Genomic DNA, 21,289 nt, shown 5'->3' with positions numbered 1-21,289 from the left:
CGCAGGTCCTCAAAGAGCTTTCCGCGCAGGAAATGGCAGCTGCCACACCCACCCCGCTACCTCTGTCTGGTGTTTGGCGACTCCCGGAAGACGCCCCGATGGGACCAGGGGAGATTCCTCCTGGGTGGGAGGGTCCGCTGACTGAGTGTGAAGCTGCGGAGAGGAAATTTCCCCACAAGAAAACCTTTCCAACCTTGTGGGTTGGGGGGAGAGAAGACAAATTGAGCGCCCCTGGCTCACTTCCCCACTCCCAAGCCCCCGCCCGAGCCCCGCCGGTGTGGCACACGTCGTCTGGTCGCCACAAGGCGGAGATCTCGGGCCTGAGGCCGAGGCCGGAGCCTTGCTGGGAGGATCGCGGGCCAGTGGCCCTCATCCCCGCCTCGGCATCCGCCGCTGACGTCGCGTGAGAAGTCTGGGGAGGGAGGAGCTCCGAAAGGCGGGCTCGGGTGGCTGGCAGCGCCTGGGAGGGCCAGGTCGGAGAGAGGAAGCTCCTCCCCTGTGCGCCCCGCCGCCGCAGAGTTGACCAGTCCGCTCCGGCTCCGGATAAGCAGCGGCTTGGCGTGGGCTGCGCGGAGAATGGACGACCTCGTGACCTCATGTCCGGCAGGCTGTAGGGCCTGCCGAGCCGGCTCGCGCAGGGGGTGGAGCCGCGGGAGCGGCGGGCACTTCCGGAATCGATCGGCTGCTTGAGTGCCCGCGCCACCCGCTACCATGAACGAGCAGGCCATCTGCAGCGCCCTGCCCACCATCCCGTACCACAAGCTCGGCGACTTGCGCTACCTGAGCCGCGGCGCGTCCGGCACCGTGTCTTCTGCCCGCCACGCAGACTGCCGCGTTCGGGTGGCCGTGAAACACCTGCACATTCACACCCCGCTGCTCGACAGGTAGGGCGCCCTGGCGGCTCCACCGCGGAGCCCCGAAATCTGCGTTCCCCACCCCACTGGCTCTAACCCCCGGCAAGCGGGCTCTGAAGCCCAAGCGACGGTGACCACTTGGGATCGGCCGCACACCTCGTCACCTCTAGGCAGCCGTTCAACGCTTGGGCTAACATGGTGGGGAGAGCAGGCTTCTCTGGAGATGCAGCAATCACGCTTCTTTTCACTGCCCTCTCCTTTTTTTCTTACTCCTGGGCCTCCTTTCTCCAGACACCAAAAATCAGCAATCACAGCCCAACTCTAAACGTCCTCTTTATTGAAGTTGGGTTCTGTTTGCTTTGTTTTTCCCTTTTTTTTTTTCTTTTTTGAAGTCGAATTCTAGGGCTGCACTGCCCAATAGGTAGCTCTTAGCCATAGGTGGCTATTAACTTTTTTTTAAAGTGGCTCTTAGAAAATTTCAAATTGTATATGTGGTTCACATTATATTTTTATTGAACAGCACTGCTGTAGAGTCTGGGACGTTTTGGTTTGGGCTTTTTGTTGTTTTTGGTTTACACATGTAGGCATGAAAGTTTAGATATCAAACTCAATTTAGTTTCTCCTCTTACCGTCACAGGGAAGGAAGACTGTCTCTAGAGGAAACTTGTATTATTTTTGCTAACAATAAACTGAAATCAGAAAGCTGTTAAATGACCAAAACTTTTGAATGTCTCTCCCATCCTGGAACAAGTTTAGTGCAATGTCCAGATTTCAAGGGAAGGCTAGATTAGTTCCTGTTTCCAGAAAAACCTTTCAACCGTATATATTAATCAGTGAGTCTAGTCACTAGTCTTGTGTATTTTCCTTCCAATAGGAATTTAACTAGGCCCTGCATTCAATTCTTAGTGAGTTAACATCCATGACTGCAACATTCTCCTCTCCTCCCCCTATATCTAAAGTGAAAATACATCATGCTAGATGCCTGATTAGCTAGAGGCTGTCAGTATCCAACAGCAGATAAATTCCTCAGCTTCAGCCCTGCTAATGGTATTGACTTTCATCTGCCTGTGGCTTTTACTTGCTCTCTTGCTATCAGGCTTGGATGGGCTAGATCTCACAGTAAGTTTGAGACACCTCTAGAAATTGTTCCCGCTTCTTGTGTACCATAATCCTGATTTCGTGATATACAGGGTATATTTACCCTGGGTCTTGAATTCTGTGGAGCAATTACTGGGAAATTATGTGTATGTAGTCAACTTTGAAGGGTGGTGGTTGATTAGAGAGGGTAGATGTATTTTAGAATCAACTATTAAAATATGTGGAAATCTAGCACTGATGGACTCCTTAGGTATTTTAAAGGAGATTGATCCTCCCATTTTGGATGCTGCTTCTCAAGATTTTAATTTATCTAAGTTTTGTGCCATTTGGGGCCAAGAAATGAAGGGAGTTCCCTCTCGTGCTCATTAACAATTTCATCATCTAAAATTCTTCACTAAATCGGGTAGGAAATTAATTCTGCCGTCAAAGACGCCATAAGGACCAGTGCAACACTCTGGCATTACTGCATCACATTTTTTCTTCCACTTGTTTCCTAGAATGTTAACATTAGCTGTATTTATGTAGTCTGAGCATAGGACTGGGCTCTGCAGTTGACTCACAGGGTGTCTTATGTCCTCACTTATGAAGTGGGAATAACAGATATATGTACTTCTTGGGCTCTGGTGTGGCTAATGTTTGCATTGTTCTTTGAGATCACAAAAGAAAACTAAGTTTATGTGCTGTAACATGTTCTTATTTTAGTGATTGGTGAATTATTCTCTGTAACCTGACTTTTGCCCATGAGAGGACCTTCCCCAGCAATCTCCCAACGCCTTATGAATAGGTGAGTCTGATAGGTTGTTCAAATACCTTGTGTAAACAGTGTAACTGTTTTGTAACTGAAATTTGTTATGGGTAATTTTGGTAATATGTCTGTAAAAGCTGTTTTACATTTTTATTTTTTTAATATAAAAACCTAGTTTTAAACTGTGTTGGCTTTTTCTGTTTTCCCACTCATTCTTCCTGAAATCTGACTTCAAGAATTTTCCTTCTCTGATTAAGCAGTGAGTGGAAAAAACAAAGGCTTTAGCGTCCCACAATTGCAATTCAAATCTGACTCCAAATCTGCCACTTATTGTTGGCATGACCAATAGAAATTATTAATTTATGTGAGCCTTCGTGCTCTCATATATAAAGTAGGGATAATGAAACCAACTGTAGTAAAGTGGCCAACAAATAATAGGATCACAAGAGAAGGAAGAATGCATCATACTCTTCATGGGAGGGGGAATTAGTACATTAAGTATCAATAAGACATCCCCTAGCATGCCCTCTCTATAATTCTTTCTCAGAGTATCCAGGAACCTTCCCAGCAAAGGTGCTACTCAATAACTGTCTTGTTGACCTACATTTCATGAGGCAAATACAGACGTGTTTCAGCTTAGGAAATATAAATTTAATTAAAGCAGGTCTCACAAACTGGTAAAATGGGTTGCCTCACAGTTGGGATATTAAGTGGCTGAAGAGCAGGGAGAAGAAGAGAAACTCTTTTATGCATTCTTGTAATTCTTGAATTTTGAAACATGTAAGTATATTACCTCTTCAAAACATAGATGACTAAGATGTTTCTGCTTTATTTTGCTTATTGTTTGTTTTTAAAGGAGGCTTCATAGTCTGGTCTGGAATGTCTGTTGCTTTTCTTATTTCGGCAGCCATTCATCAAGAGCTTGGGTGGTTTAAGCACCAACTAATCATCATTGTTTACCTAATAAGCTTCTCCTAGAGACAGTTCTCTTTCTATTACTGCTGCTACCAATACCAAACCATCCATGGAAAAAAATTGGTGACAAATGCAGTTCCCTTCATATATAGGTACACACACACATACGTACACACACACATACATACACACACATATACACATATATATATGTATATACCTCCCTTAGTCAATCAGGTCAATCAGTCAGCCACCAGAGCCTGGGTATTCTATTCAGCTAGTGTTTTTCTTTCTATTTACACTGCAACCTTTATAGTTTCAGACTCTCATTGCTTCACATCTTAACTAGTATTATAATCTTCTAATACCTGGCTTTCAAACTCTACCTCCTTCTGCTGATCCTACACCTTGCTGCCAAGTTAATCCTCCTAAAAGTTTGTTCCACTCCTGTCACTCCTGTGCTCAATAACCTGTAGTCACAACTCAGTGACTACCAAATCAAGTGTAAATGCTCTCACCTGGCTTTAAGGCTCTGAGATGAGGCCCTACCCTACCCTATTCACCTCACTCCCTTTACACACGCTGTTACACATCCTGATTCATATTAAACAATTTGTCATTTTCCAGATATAGCCTGTACTTTAACTTTCTTGAGTTCATTTGATACACATCTATTAGACAAATTCTGTGTGCCAGGTACTGTTCCAGATCCTGGGGAGACACAGATGAAAAAGAAAGGCAAAATCTCTCCCATCTTGGAGAGGGACCACATATCTTGGATGCCCTTTTTCCAGTGGTTGAAATTCTATCCATCCTTAAGGTACTGTTGACATCTCTCTCTAAAGGCTGTAGCAACTCCCTTAGCCCAGATTTACTAGTTCTCTGAGCTCCCTATATTTATTTATTTATTTGCTTGCTTATTTACTTGTTTTTGATGGCGCTTATCATATTCTGCCTTATATTTTAAGTATTTGGTTTTCTTTTTTTGCTTTTCTTATTTTTTAACTTTATTGAGGAATAATTGACAAATATAATCGTATATATTTAAAGTGCAAAACATGATTATTTGCTATACATATACATCATCATGTAATAATTACCAATATCAATATAATTAACACATCCAAAGACATACAAGTGACCAATAGGTATATGAAAAGGTGCTCAACATCACTAATCATTGGAGAAGTGTAAATCAAGACCACAGTGAGTACTTATTTTTCTTAAAAAGATTTCTTAAAAAGATTTCTTATTTTCTTAAAAAAGATTTCTTAAAAAGATTTCTGGACAGTTTGAGGTCATAGACTATGTGTTTTGTTTTTTGGTTTTTTTAAACTTACTAGTCTCCATAATGCTGAGCACAGTTCTTTATTCATAATAAATGTTCAATATTTATTTGTTTTATGAATGAAAAATCAAATGAACCTGGGATCCAGAGTTAGCCCAGGGATCCATTCTAAGCATTTACCTGTTCTCAGTGTCCTTTTCCTGTGTTCCAGTATATAATTTCTAAGCATTATTGACCCTTATGCAACTATTATCATCTAGTCATTAAAATCTACAACATTTAAGTGTTTTAATATTCAGGATATTTAGAAAATTTTTACATGGTATGCAGCCATAAAATTTAATATAATAGTCTAATCAAATTTGATCATTTTAATACAACATAAACTTAACGTAATTAGTTAAAGCACCTATCATTCTAATATAGACTTTATAAACTTAAACATGGTATTCTTTCCCTTTCCTGAGAAGAGTACAATAATCATCTGTATGTAGCACTTTTTTCTGTCAGTGGCTTATACAGGTATTTTGGTCTCTAAACAGACCTATGGAATATATAGGGTAGATATTATCCCAACTTTAAACACGAAGAAACTAAGAGAAGCTGCATAATTTACATGAGGTCAAAAGCTAATGAATGAAAAAATCCAGGATTAATTAATATTTATGGGCTTGATAATTATGTATTTTTCCTTACTTTGAAATAATTATACATTTTCTTTCTTTAGTGAAAGAAATGATGTCTTAAGAGAAGCTGAAATTTTACACAAAGCTAGATTTAGGGGCTTCCCTGGTGGCGCAGTGGTTGAGAGTCCGCCTGCCGATGCGGGGGACGCGGGTTCGTGCCCCGGTCCGGGAGGATCCCGCATGCCGCGGAGCGGCTGGGCCCGTGAGCCATGGCCGCTGAGCCTGCGCGTCCGGAGCCTGTGCTCCGCAACGGGAGAGGCCACAGCAGTGAGAGGCCCGCGTACTGCAAAAAAAAAAAAAAAAAAAAAAGCTAGATTTAGTTACAGTCTTCCAATTTTGGGAGTTTGCAATGAGCCTGAATTTTGGGGAATAGTTACTGAATACATGCCAAATGGGTCATTAAATGAACTCCTACATAGGGTAAGTATTATACATTTTCAGTCGTTATAATTCTGTTATTCAACCTATATAGTACTTTCGTTTTACAAATGATCAGATTATTTAGGGATATATAGATGAATCAAAATAAGAATAATGAAAAACTTCACCATTTATGGCTTCTTTTGTGTTGTTAAAAATACTGTGGGGCTTCCCTGGTGGCACAGTGGTTGAGAGTCCGCCTGCGGATGCAGGGGACATGGGTTCGTGCCCCGGTCCGGGAGGATCCCACATGCCGTGGAGCGGCTGGGCCCGTGAGCCATGGCCGCTGAGCCTGCGCGTCTGGAGCCTGTGCTCCGCAACGGGAGAGGCCGCAACGGTGAAAGGCCCGGGTACCGCAAAAAAAAAAAAAAAAAATACTGTGGAGTCAGAGCCTGCATTCTAAGTGACCTAGATTATTTTGCTTAGGTTACTGTTCCTGAGTTTTACATTGAATTCGAATATCCACATGTATATATATGTAAGAGAGGAACAGGAGAGAGAAAAGATAAACTCGGCACACCATACAATTTATTGTTAGTTTAAGCCAGATTTCATTTTATGTTAAAGACAATGTAGGGTTCAAATTAAATGTTAATAATACCAGTTCATAAAGTTCTGAATTAATAGACCAAATAAATCTGAGTATCAAATACATGAGCTTTTCCAATAATAGACAATGGCATGAGCCATGTACCTTTTTCCCAAGGTATCAGTTATCTGGCTTTAATTGTGAATCCCATCAGTAAACAAATATGGCCCGGTTGTGGGGGGTGTCCTCATTCTCAAAATATGTGTATCCATCTATTGTTGTTTGCTTGCTCTCATATTACTAAGATTATCTCTAGCCTGCAGTTTCTGTCAAGAAATATTTTTAAAGAACTCGGTCTCTTTTGTGAGGGGTGCTTTAGTTAAAACTGAGTAGTAACATAATCTGTAAAATCTAGTCACTGAACACTCCTAAATTCTGATACATCATAGTGATCTATAAGCAAACAAGAGAGAATGGGTGCCACTGTCACCACTCATGGAGTGACTTCTTCTTTATTTCGGGATACAACACATTCTGTTTGTGACAGGACCATCTGAAACAAGGGCAGAGTAAAGTAACTAGTGTCAGTGTATAAGATTTGTGTAACCAACACAGCAAGTAAGATACAAATACTAATTAAACACAGTTTCCTTTTGTTAAATGAGTATAAGCATAAATTCTAATGTTGTCTTCCCATACCCCAGCACCACAGTAGATGCTCTGGTACCCAAATTTGGAGCCCATTAGAAATTCTAGAGCCTCCTACAGGGGGATTGCTGACTCCTGGAAGGAATCATAAAATACATAGTGAGCACTCATCTACCTTCCTCTCCATGATCAAAAGCTTCCATATAGCACTATACTGCAGAGAGGCCTTGTTACTTCTTTAAACTATATAATTTTCAGAAAAAGTTACCTTTTTAAAGATTAAAAGATTCAGTTACTCAAGGGGATGGGAATCTGTGTAAACAAGAGGAAGTAATGTTGAACATTTGTGTTTTGTGTTTCTTTTGGTGTCCTGTATTATTAGGTCAGGATTTATCTTGAAGCACGTTCCCCCAACCTCACAAAAGATTGATGAAAAAAATCAAAATACTATGTAAAGACAAGTATTTTGAGCCACTCCCCTGCCAAGTTAGTTAATCAATGAACTATAAGCTGACCCATCTGCAGAAAAAAAATTCTTAAGAACAGTTTTGAGCTCAGTGGAAGCATACTTTTTCATATTATTTAGTAAAATGTACCCAGTGGCATGGTCCCTGATGATTCATGGTTGGATATTCCCAAATTATCTAATTTTTCTGAGTATGTTCATTCTCCTGGGAAGCTGTATTAACTTTTATGTTCAGAAAACATTTAAGAAAGTTCAGATGACTGTCACTTGTAAGTACCAGGAAATAGAAAACATTACATTTTTAATGTTTCTATGTTATATATACTTAGAAATGAAGATGATTTTTGTCTCCTTCACAAAAGCAAAACTCCCAAATGCTAATTTTTCAAGCTGAAATGCAAGTAAATATATGATTTAAAAATATGAAGTATTAATGCTTAGTAAGTAAATATATTATGGTCATAATTTTAATTGATGCAGTGGTTATCATCGTAATCAAGTATGGTTTTATATTAATAGGAGATTTAAAATATAAATTTTGAATAGAAACAAATTGTGTGTGTGTGTGTGTGTGTGTGTGTACATTCATGGGCACAAGTTATTTGATAAGAAGCCATAGAATGGGAAGATGGGTATGAGTATAAATATATGTCTGGGTATTATACAGATAAAAAAATAATTTAAAACTGTCTCAACTGAAGAAAGACCCCATACCATGTAGTTGCATTACCAGTATAAACTAAAAGGAAATATCAGTACTGTAAAGTCATTATTTTCTCTAATAATTGAGGAAAGTAAGATACAAGGATGTTAAATAATGTCAAATTGATAATATAACAAAATGAGTATTTTTTGCCCTGAATTTAGTTATACCAGATATTTAGTTTAATACTATATTTCCTCATGGAATATTTCATTTTCTAAGTGGAAATAAATTTGGCCACTAATTTTAGTTTTGTTTCTTTCCACATATATGAAGAAAAATGAATATCCTGATGTTCCTTGGCCATTAAGATTTCGTATTCTGCATGAAATTGCACTAGGTGTAAATTACCTGCACAATATGAATCCTCCTCTACTTCATCATGACCTGAAGACTCAGAATATCTTATTGGATAATGAATTTCACGTTAAGGTAGTTACTTTTTTTTAAAAAAAAGCTTATCTGCATCCTTGTGTTTAATAGTTTTAAAGACTTTTTAGTTATTTCTTCTATCTTACCAATTTAATATCTCTGCCTTTTCCATAGCCCCTAATTCAGTGCCACTTCTTCGTGCTGCAGTGAGTTAGTTATTCCTAGACTACAGACATTGGTAAAATTATGGTTCAAAATACAGTCATTCTGTTCTTAATTTAAATTGTCAATTATACCTTTGTTAACTTTTCATTTTGAAATTATTATAGATTCATAGATGGTTGCAAAGATAATACAAAGGAGTCCCATGTACCCTTCACCCAATTTCTGCCAGTGGTTACATCACATATAATTATAGTACTATTTCAGGACCAGGAATTTGGCATTGGTACAATGCATGTATATAGTTCTGTATCACTTTATCATGTGTAAATTTGTGTAACCACCACAGCAATCAAGATATAACACTACTCTGTCACAAGAAAGATATCACTTATGCTACCCCTTTATAGTCATACCTTCTCCCCTCCATCATACCTAACTACTGTCAACCACTAACCTGTCTTCCATCTCTGTAATTTTGTCATTTCGAGAATACTATATGAATGGAATCATACAGTGTGTGATATTGTGAGACTGCTTTGTTCACTTAGCATAATGCCTTTGAGATCCATTTAAGTTGTTGCTTGTGTCAACAGTTGGTTCCTTTTTCACTGGTGAATAGTATTCCATGGTATGGGTGTACAAAAGTTGTTTAACCATTCAGCTGTTGAGAGATATTTTGGTTATTTTTAGTCTTTGGCAATTACAATAAAGCTCCTATGAACAGTCCTGTGCAACTTTTTGAACAAATGTAAGTTTTCATTCCTCCTAGATGAATGCCCAAGAGTGTAACTGCTTGGTCATATGGTAAGCATATGTTTAGCTTTTTAAGAAACTACCTAGCTACTTGCCACAGTGGCTGTACCGTCGTATATTCCACCAGCAATGTATGAAAGACCCAGCTTTTCTGCACCCTCACCAGCATTTGGTATTATCATAGTTTTTTATTCTAGCATTCTAATAGATGTATAGTGATATAGCACCATGGTCTTAATTTTCATTTACCTATAATGTTGAATATTGTTATTTATTTATTTGCCATCTCTATATCCTTTTCAGTGAAACATCTCTTCATATCTTAAGACCATTTTCTACTTGGATTCTTTGCTTTTATACTATTGGGTTTTAAGAGTTCTGTATATTTTTTAGATATAAGTCCTTAATCAGATATGTAGTTTGCAAAAATTTTCTGCCAATCCAAAGTTTGTTCTTTTCCTCCTTTTAACAGGGTCTTTCACAGAGCAAAAGTTGTAATCTATTTCTTTTATGATCATGCTTTTGCTGTCATGTCTAAGCACTCTTCACGAAGCCACAGGTATTGCAGATTTACTTCTATGTTATCTTCTAAAAGTTCCATAGATTTATGTTTTACATTTAAATCTGTGATCTGTTTTGAATGAATTTTTTGCATAAAGCATAAGATTTAGATACCTAAAGGCACCAGAGCAGTAGTGATTTCAGTTACCCTATATGTAACTGATGACAGCAAATAAAAAGTAGTTGCTGAGAAATTAATACTAAATGTAACTCACTTTATTTTTACATAGTATTTTGCTGCACTTCAAATAATATACATAATTGAAGATTATTATAAGTATCCAAAAATGTTCAAATAAGTAATAAGGAAGTTAGAACAATAGAAAAATAAATATAAAAAGTGTGAGAAAAGTTAAGTGAAAAAATAAACCTTTATTGAAGGCACTCCCTCTGCCTAGAATAAAGTGGAAGGAAAAGGAAGAGAGAAGCAAGCTGCTGCCTCAATACTACTTAAAAAAAAGAGACAAATCTATTCCATCAGTTATAGAACCATACAGGTAGAAGTGACCTATTCTAGTCCCCTAATCAGCTAGTCCTCTGAATCCTCACTACAACAATCCCTCATCTCCCAAGGCAGTTACCCTGTGACAAGAGAGTGTTTAAGCTCCGTAACTGAATGACTGTGACTTTTTTTTATACGATCAGTCAAAACTCCTTCTCTGTTGCTTCCACTCATCGGTCCTAGTGATAAAGTGAGTTCAAAGTCCAATTTTATTTCCACCTGACAGTGCTTCTGAGATTTGAAGTTAGCTATAATCCCCTTACTTCTCACATACACTTTTCCCTTATACACATCTTTAGTTTCTTCAGCCAATTTCCTTATTACATAGGTTTTAATCCCGGGTGCTATCTAGATGCATCTGTGTTTAAATCTCTCTTAAATTTTGATCCTCAAAACTAATCCAAATACCCATATATACCTAACACAAGTTTGTGTGGCCAACACATTAGTGAGGTCAAACAAACCAAAATGTCAGAGTTTGGAGCAGAGAAAGGTTTATTGCAGGGCCAAGCAAGGAGAAGAGGTAGCTCATGCTGAAAAAACCCTAACTACCCAAAGGGTTTCAGCAAAGCATTTTTAAAGGCAAGGTGAGGAAGGGACACACCTTGGGTATGTGGTCAGCTCTTGCACAAATTCTCTGATTGGTTGATGGTGGTCAATCCTTAGGTGCTAGAAGGTCTGGGGATTACATGCCCATGATCATCAAGTAGTTAATTTCTTCCATTTGTTGGTGGTTTTAGCATCTGAAAAACTCAGGAAATAGGCATCAGATACTATTATCTAGGTACTTTAGAGAGGAGCTAAAGCAGTAGATATGTGGGGGGAGGTCTGTCCCAGGAAGGCCTCATAGGGTCCTGGTCAGTTACACCCTTGATGTGGTGTGATAAATGTAGAATCGTCCTTAAATACTTTACTTCGTATTCATAGTTCCTCACTAATTCGTCTTTTGGGGGGCAGTCCTATAACAACATTCAAGTTGGGCTCAGTGTCAACAAAAAACACTGAGAGGTTTTCTTTCTTTCTTTTTTTTTAATGTATTGTTACTTAAGTCATGTCTCCTTGTCATGTACTTCACAGGATATTTTCTGGACATCATCAAAGTTTATCTTGTTAGATTTGGGTGATAACTTCAGCTCTTAAGACCTTTTTGAATGTTTTTTCTGTAGTCCAAGGATTTTTAACTTTGTCCTCCAGCTTTGTGTCATCTTCAAATTTAATTAGCTGCTTTTTTGTATCTTCAAGTCATGATTAACTATTAAGCAGTACAGAGCTCAAATCAGAGCTACACAACATGGTCTGAAAACCTCCTTTCAGGTCAATATCAATCCTTCTATTAATTAGGGCTTTTGGAGAATAAGCATTCATTTTGTTTGGAATACTCCTAAAAGAGCTGTTATACAGCCCATATTTCTCCATTTTTTTCCATTAGAATATTACAAAAGTCCTTGCTTGACTGCTTTCCGAGGTGTCCTTGTTACCAAGTCCAAGTTCATACTGCTCACTGCAGGACAGGGCCAGTAAATCAACAGACGAGGTGTTGGGGCAAGGAATAGCAACTTTATTCAGAAAGCCGGTAGACCAAGAAGATGGTGGACTAGTGTCCCAAAGAACCACCTTACCCCAGCTAGAATTCAGACTAAAAGGGGAGAGGGTGTGGTTGGTTGTTGCAAATTTCTTGGACTCCTTTGTTCTTGCAGCAGTCCATGTAGGTCAGATCTTGATGTTCCTGTAAACGTCCAACAAGACAAATGTAATTGTCTGTTCTGTAACTTTTTATCTCTGTATGAATAGAAAAGTGTTATACCCTTAAAGGTCAGAGCCTTGAGAATGGGCTGTCTTGTATATTTCAGGCTATAGGCAACATTCTTAACTTGTAGCAAAAGCAATAGAATACGAAGGTTAAAGTAAAAGAAACAGATCCAATATGGAGTCAGATTTGTTCTTCCTTGTTACATACTCATGACTTACTCCCTTTCCTTTTCTTCCTCATTATCAGAGTGGCTTTCCCTGACAACCCGCCTAGTTCCTCTGTATCCTCATACCTTGATTAATGCTTCTCCATAGTATTTTTCACCATCTTACAAAACATTTTTTATTAATATGTTTATTGACCGTCTTCCCCAGTTATAATATAATAAGCTTCACAAAGACTAAAATGTAGTCTGTTTTATTCACTGCCACCTGCTTAGCATATGCCGTATAGAAGCATTCAATAAGTAGTTGTTGAATGAACAAATGAATGAATTCCAGATCCTCTATATATACCCGATAGGTCTGATAATTTAATAGTCAAGGATATTATTAAAGTACCTCAGAATGTTTTATAATATACAAACTGTTTTAACGTTTACTCTTTGACAGTAGTCCTACTGACAAAAAAGGAAATGAAGTCTGTCATTCCTTTATTAAGTATTTGTGGAGCAACAGTGTTGTGCTAGACATCCCAAGTACTTGGGATATGTCGCATGAGGTCTGAAATTGATCACTGGGCTAATATAATTTTTCATTAGTTCTTTCTGGCTCTTTTATCAATTACTCATAAAGTAACCCTTTCATTACATTTTTAAACCTGGGATTAAGGGTAGTCTCTGCCAATATATAGATTTGCAAAATCAATATTATTTTCCCTTTTTAAAAATCAGAATGACATCTGCTTTTCTCGTATCCTGTAATACCTCTCCATCACCATGGAGGTATTTGCAAGTATTCTAACTAAACCTGAAATATATGTAAAATGACCTGAGATTTGTCTTTTATAAACTTTTCAACCTCCTTGGACTTTATTTTCTTCATCTCAGTCCAGAAACTATTCTTGATACAGGAAACAGAAGCAAAGTAATAGGTGATGATGATCCCTACTTTCTCTTTTTCATTGATCAGTAGGGTAGCCATGGTCTTTCTTTGAAATAAATAGAATTTAAAATAGTTTGGCTTTGTGTGTTTTTTTAACTTTTATTAGCTTTAACACATATAAAACTGTGACCTAATACTATTCTTATAAATTATGATACTCTTTTATATGCATCCTGTGTGTCTCTACTTTTTATTTTATAAATGTCCCTTAAAAGTCAAAGTTTATCAGTGACTCATGAAAAAGTAACAGTTACCTGATCTACCTATCTTCTTGGAAGGGCCTTTAAATGAAGTGCAAAAAATCTTTTAAAATACTTAATGAAATTAAATGGAAACACACCTTGCTACAGTTTTTTGAAGTAAATTTTTATACTGGAATGCTAACCAGAAGCATAGTATCTAAAAGAAAAATATACTACCAATTAAGATCAACCAGGACTTTTCTACTTTAAAAAGAATACATTCAATTTGTTTATCTGCTGGTCAGTATCAATTAGTGCACCTTAAATACAAATGAACCTGTGGTAGGCTTATTTGAAATAAATGTTTATATGTACCATGTTTGATTTCTCAGCTATTCTGTCCATCATGTGTGGAACTTCTAAGAATACTTAAAGTTATTCCTCATAGCTTCTTACTGATAACTTTATAAATTTACAGACATGGATAGTATTATATAAATGAAAATAGCTATTCTGGTAGGGTAATAAGATTATGGATGATTTTTATGAATAGTGTGTTTTAATTTCCTCTAGTTTTTTAATCTTTTTTTAAATTGAAGTATAGTTGATTTACAATATTATGTTAGTTTCAGGTGTACAGCAAAGTGATTCAGTTTTATATATTTTTCAGATTATTTTCCTTTATAGGTTATTTTGAGATACTAAATATAGTTTCCTGTGCTAATACAGTAAATTCTTGTTGCTTTTATCATCTTTTTTAGCTAAAAAGAACCTTTACCTTTGAAATGCATGTTAAGATCTTGTATAGAATAGAAAAGTTCCTATCCTCTGTCTTCATTGCTGAATGATACCAGGACCCTCAAGAAATCATGGAACTTGTATTCCTCTCATCATATTCTTCACTTTTTTTTCTTCTCTGGAAGATCCTGGTGTTTGTAATAGAGAAGGGGGACAAATATGGTTCCATGTGAAAGCCAAACTAAATTAGCTGATAAAGGGAATTCTGATTAAGTTTTCTAGGTGAGATTTAAGAACATAGATGACCTTAGGTGAAGTGAAAGGAGCACATAAGGAAGCAAGCTCAGAATACATTTTCTCCAGCACTGTATTCAAACCAGTATTTAGCCCAGTAGTTTGCAATTTGTGGGTCAGGTATAAGATGGACCACATCCCAGTTTTTGTGTTTTTTTTTTTTTAACATTTCTCACTGTGGCACAGAAATAAACTTTGCTTCTCATAGTGATGCTTATTATCCTAGCACATGTGCAGGAGTACTGTTTTTGCTTTTAGAGAATGAGTGGGAGGAATAAGAGTTTGTAGTGGCAAGTAGAAGTAAGTAGGATATACGGTGCCCCAGAGTCTTAATACCACCTCAAAGTGTATTAAAGGCCCAGAAACTATGTACTGTGCTTATTAGTATTGTATGAATAAGAGCAATCTTTAGAGGCTTATTCCCATGTACAAAACATTAATAATACTAATACACAGGGGTCATTTACTACGTGTCAGATACTGTTCTGAGTCCTTCACTTAGAATAACTAGTTTAATATCCTCAGTACAACCCTGTGTTATGTTATTATCCCCAGTTTAAAGATGGGTAATCTGAGGCACAGAGAAATTAGAAAACTTGTCCAAGGTTGCACAGCTAATTAAGGGGTAGAAGTGGAATGTAAATCTAAGTAATCAAGGCTCTAGAACCCATGTTCCAGAACACATATTATATTGCCTTTAGAAATCAATCCAGCTTATCTTCATGTAGTGGCACCATGTTTCCTCTTGGTCTTTTCTAATTATTTTTCTTAGACTTACCCTTTTATTATGATACTGTATGAAAGATTCATATAGGCTACCCCCTCCCTTTTTGGAGTGGGGCCATAATTTTTTTAATCTCAAATTCATCTAAACACTAAATAACTTATTTCTTCTCTTAAAGCTAGTGAACATTTTAAGAGTTAAATGATTGAACCACAAATGGTGTGCTGGATAGAGCTCATTCCACTCTGTTGACTCCTAAATTGTGCCTTGTGAAGATCTAAGTGATTTAAATTAAATGTCTTCAGAGTTTTCCTATACTCTTTTGTTCACTAAATATTGTTTCTGTTCTTACATTTTTGTCTCCCTTTTAAAAAAAAACATTGGAACGTTTTAGATACTTAGTTATAAGATATTGTGTATTGATAGTATCTGCACAAAATTTACAAGTGAAGTAAAACTGTAAAGGACATATCAAAAGTACAGAATGTTTGTCACTGATAATGCTTTAGGCACTCCTTGTCATGGACATAAATATGTTTTATATGCTAACTATACTATTGTTAACAGATATTCTTTTAGTGGTAGACATAAATCATATAATAATGAGTTATACTATATTGGAATTTTACTTATTTCCAACTTTAAGGATACTATTTTTAGCACATTATAAATAAGAACATATAAACCTGAGTTGTAAACAATACCCAGTGACAATCGTATTAGATATGACTAGTTTAGCAGTTTTGTGAGGTATAGGTAAATTTTGAAAGCACATGATATAAAGCTACTTGTCACAAAAAGTGAAGTGTATATACTCATTCAGAATAAAAGGCAAAAATACTCCTGTTTAAGTTTTCAAAACTTAGTCTCTTTTAAAATTTGTAATATTATGCTGAACTTCAAGTCAGTTTATATTGCTTTTAGAGTTGTTGGGTTCAGCACTATGGAATCCAATTTGTTAAGAAACTAATAGACTATTATAGAAATACAATATTAATATATATAGCATTTACTCTGGTCTCATGTCTAAATATAATAAATATAAACAAAAACAATTCTTGAACTTTTTTAAAGAGAAAATTTAAAAATTCAATTACTCTTTTCCCTTCCAGATTGCAGATCTTGGCTTATCAAAATGGCGCATGATGTCCCTCTCACAATCACAAAGTAGTAAATCTGCACCAGAAGGAGGGACAATTATCTATATGCCACCTGAAAACTATGAACCTGGACAAAAATCAAGGGCTACTATCAAGCATGATATATACAGGTACAGCATGTTACTTTTGCTCAGAGTTAACCTTGTCTAAAAAACAAGATTAATCAATCCGAATTTTGAAGCTACATTTTAAAAGTATGATTTTTATGCTTCTCTCATAAGTGTGGTGAAAATAAATTAGAGACAGTGGTTAATGTTTTTCATATTAAAGATGCCTTGCTTTGGGAGTTCCCTGGTGGCCTAGTGGTTAGGATCCTGGTTTTCACTGCCGTGGCCCAGATTCAGTCCCTGGTCAGGGAACTGAGATCCCACAAGCTGTGTGGTGCAGCCAAAAAAAAAAAATTAAAAATTAAAAACGTGAAAATAAAGATGCCTTACTTTTTTTTTTTAATATTTATTTACTTATTTATTTGGTTGCAGCGGTGGGCTCCTTAGTTGCGGCACATGGGCTCCTGGGTTGCAGCATGCAGGCTCCTTAGTTGCAGAATGTATGTGGGATCTGGTTCTCTGACCAGGGATCAAACTCGGACCCCCTGCATTGGGAGCATGGAGTCTTAACCACTGCGCCACCAGGGAAGTCCTGATGCCTCGCCTTAAGCTACTTTTACATCCTTAAAAATTATTAAAGCATATCTTGTTGTCCTATCAATTTATAATATTCAAGGGTTTTTATCATATGTGACCTTGATAGGGGGAGGGAAACAGTGCAATTAACATTTAACACTACCAAAAGAGACAGTACTTACACCAGAAAAAGAGTCAATAGAATAGGGCTACATGAGACAGCCTTTTTTATTGCTCTTTATTTTGTGTGAATAATAGAATCATGTAATTAAAGGGCATAGCTTATCTAGGTGTTAAAGAATCATCCACAAGTTATCCTTGCCTATAACTTCAAGTTCTTATGACAGTAATTTCCTAATTTTTCAAATTGAATTAATTCCCTTTCAAAACAAAACTGTATATGAATATTCATCATCTTGGTTCTATATAGTGATTCTTTAAGCAGCATTTCACTACATTATTACTTTAAAAAATGGTATCTCACAGTCAGCTTTTAAAATCAGTACCATTTTAGTTTATTATGAATAGTTTATAAAGTACTATATGTATATTTTTATCTTAAACAGCTATGCAGTTATCACATGGGAAGTCTTATCTAGAAAACAGCCTTTTGAAGGTAAGTGTACTTTGACTTCCTTATTCTAGGTGACATCATATTGGTAAGTCATACTCAGAACTATCTGAATAAAGATCACTTATTTTAAAGCTGCCTAACAGTCATTTTGTGGAAAACACACTAGAAAAACAACAATTTGTCATTGTGAATCCACTGTATGATGGAAAGTACTGGATTAAGGATCAGAAAAATGTGTAGATTCTTCTTGTTCTGATAGTAATTAACTCTATTATAAGCCACTAAATCTCTTAAGTCCTCATTTTTTTTATCTGCAAACTAAGAATTTTGAATTCTTATTTCTAAGATTCATTCCAGCTATAAAATCGTTTGTATGAAAATTTAACTAGTGCTTCTTCTAAAGACCAGCAAATACTGAAGAATACTTTTAAAATTTTCTGATAATATTGTCTCTTTCTTTATTTTGAGGTTCATTTAGGTCAGTTTGCTGTGTAACAACCTCAGAATCTCAGTAGTTTACAAACTAAACATTTATTTTTCATTCACATTGGGTTATTAGTTGCTGTGGCCCTTCTTGGCTCTGCTAGGTTCTGCTCAGCTCTGCTGAGCTCTGTTTTACTCTGCTCTCTTCATACTCCATTGGCCAAATCAAATCACATGGCCAAGCCCAGAATTAAAGAGGTGAAGATATAAACTCCTCCCACGAGAGGCAGCAAGTCTGGCAATAGCTGGGATCTAAATATTCCTTTGACAGAAAGGGAAGTAATGAATTATTCCTAAGATTTTAAGATTCCCTCATGTTCATTTGGTTGGCTTTAGAATGTATTTAATATATTAAATCATAATATATTTCTAATGAATGAAATATATTTGTTTTGACAGAAGTCACCAATCCTTTGCAGATTATGTATAGTGTGTCACAAGGACATCGACCTGACACTAATGAAGAAAGTTTGCCATTTGATATACCTCATCGAGCACTTATGATCTCTCTAATAGAAAGTGGATGGGCACAAAATCCAGATAAAAGACCGTCTTTCTTAAGTTAGTGTACAGTTTTAATCTGGGCCTTTTGAATTACAAAAATAACAAATACGCTGTAAATAAAATATTCCTTGAACAACTACGAAAGTTAGCTGACAAGCTCAAAGTTTTTTTTTTCTAATTCAAAGTTGTTTTTATTTTATGAGATGAGATTGAAGTGGTAAGGAGAGGCTGTTGACTATCATCATAAAAAGGTTAGAAATTTATTCCAAGTACAATGGAAAGCCATTAAAGTGAGTTTTTCAGGGAAATAACATGATTAAATTTAAGTTTAGGAGATATCACTCACTGCTATGTATAAAATTGATTGGAGAAGGGCCAGAGTAGAATTTCCAGACCAATCCTGGAGATCAAAAAATCAGATAGAATTAAGATTTATTTCAGAAGTAGAATGAATCATCACCTAAATGTAAACATAGAAGAAAATCTTCATGATCTTGGGTTAAGCAAAGAGCTCTTATATATGACATCAGAAACAAGACCTATTAAAAAAATTCTTTGATAATTGAACTTCAAAAAAATTGAAAAATTTTACACTTCAGAAGATGCTATAGAAAATGAAAAGACAAGCTGTAGACTGGGAATCTTCTTTCCAACTAAAAAAAGAAAACCAAATATATTTTCCATTCAAAACATATGTCTAGTGCTCATCAGCATTGTATTTAAAAAAATCAAAAGTTGCTATAATAATGGATTAACATCTTATCTCTTATCTCCCAGAACCATGTAATAGGGTGTGTGTGTGTGTGTGTGTGTGTGTGTGTGTGTGTGTATGTATGTGTATATATATGTACATATATGTGTGTATGTATTGGCTTGGCCAAAAAGTTTGTTTGGCTTCTTCTATAAGATCTTACAAAAACCTGTACAAACTTTTTGGCCATCCCAATACATATCTCCTTTGTCCCCAGTGCCACTTCCAAACTATAATTTCTTCTCCGTTCCCTAAAGACTCTAGCTCTTCTGAAGATCATGCCATTAGGCAGTACTTCTCTACAAACTTCCTGGTTTTTCCCTATTGTTCATTGCAGAACAATGGCTTTTGGCTTACTTACTTCTACATCCTGCATTGATCAGTGCTGCTGAATATTTGAGAGGAGCGCTCTGCGGATCTCTGGAGTTCTCTGTCTGTGTACTTCTCCTCTTTGGTGCTCTGTCCTATAAACTCTATCTGCCTCCGTCTACCCTAACTCCCAGCCCTGTGTCTTCAACTCTGAGCTTCCTCTGGGCCCTGCCTTACTTCTCTACCCTGTAGTATAGCTGGAAACTCTCCCAAGGCAGTAAGCTTGGGTAGTCAGGCTGTCATAAGGCTGACCTCAGTTGTTTCCTATCACTTAGAGATCACTGTCCTTTGTTGCCTGATATCTAGTGTCTTGAAAACCACTGTTTCATGCATTTTGTCTGGCTAATGGTTGCTTACGGCAGGAGGGTGAATTGGTCCTTGTTTCTTCATCTTGGCCAGAAATGGAATTCATTGGTTTCTCTTTAAATTAATGGCTAAAACTAGGCACTAAACTCTACTTAGCAATTCTGTTATGTTTCTCAAATACATCTACTATTCCATTCTCATATATCACCTGTTCTTAAGTTGTGGTGCAGGGACCTCTGGAGGTGGGATTGGTTCCTGAGACTTTCCTAAGTGGTTCACAAAATCAAAACTTTTCAAAATAATAAATATTAAGGTATTGTTTTCCCTTTTTACTCTCATCCTCTGGAAAAATCTTTCCAGAGACTAAATTAAGTATGATGATATCATTGCTCCAACGGATAATGGAATGTGTTTTCATATACTCTGATGTGTTAAAATTTTCTGTTTTAATCTAATGTAGTAAATATCAATAGATATGACCAACATATACAAAAGCTCTTAATAATTTTGAAGAGTTCTGAGACCCAAAAGTTTGCAAATTACAGACTAGATGATCATCTTGTACTACTGTAGGAGATGCGTAAGTCCCATACTTCATGTTTCCAAAGTGAAGATGAAATTCCATTTCAATCCCTAAGAAGGAAAGCATGGGAGGAACATTTCTAGTCCTATCTGCCCCTCAGCACTCCTCCTCCTCATTTGTTAGTTTTAGAGAAAAAGCAAGCGTACTTATCTAGTCCCTTCTCAGTTTTCTCCTCCTTTTAGAAGTAAGCTTGTCTAAAGGATGCACACATTTTGTGCTTCCCCATATGGAAGCAGGTGAGGCCTGTAGCTGAGTGAGTAAAACTGTCAACTGAAGGGACAAAGTGTTACTAAGCCCATATGCTACAGATCTAAAAAGGGACAGATTCCAATTAGCTTTATCAGTAATAAAGGTGATGTTTTGATCATCATCTCTCATTATTGTGTGGCTTTTCTTAATAGATTCTGAACTTAGGAAGACAAGACAGGGGTAATGCATAT

At 36.8% G+C, this 21,289-nt stretch overlaps 1 pseudogene across 1 annotated transcript; it reads left to right on the top strand.

Annotated features, from left to right (window-relative positions):
- The first annotated feature begins 711 nt into the window (after positions 1–711).
- LOC309974147 (receptor-interacting serine/threonine-protein kinase 2-like) lies at positions 712–19,449 on the top strand (annotated as a pseudogene). The gene is made up of 9 exons: positions 712–884; positions 5,628–5,675; positions 5,901–6,006; positions 8,629–8,784; positions 8,899–8,956; positions 9,154–9,183; positions 16,609–16,766; positions 17,846–17,895; positions 18,736–19,449. The product of its transcript is annotated as a receptor-interacting serine/threonine-protein kinase 2-like (transcript).
- Positions 19,450–21,289: the final 1,840 nt, after the last annotated feature.

Source organism: Leucopleurus acutus (genome assembly GCF_964270905.1).
Source record: "Leucopleurus acutus genome assembly, chromosome: 17".
Lineage (NCBI taxonomy): Eukaryota > Metazoa > Chordata > Mammalia > Artiodactyla > Delphinidae > Leucopleurus > Leucopleurus acutus.
Note: the sequence above shows the minus strand (reverse complement) of the source record. Positions and strands in the feature narration are given on the sequence as shown.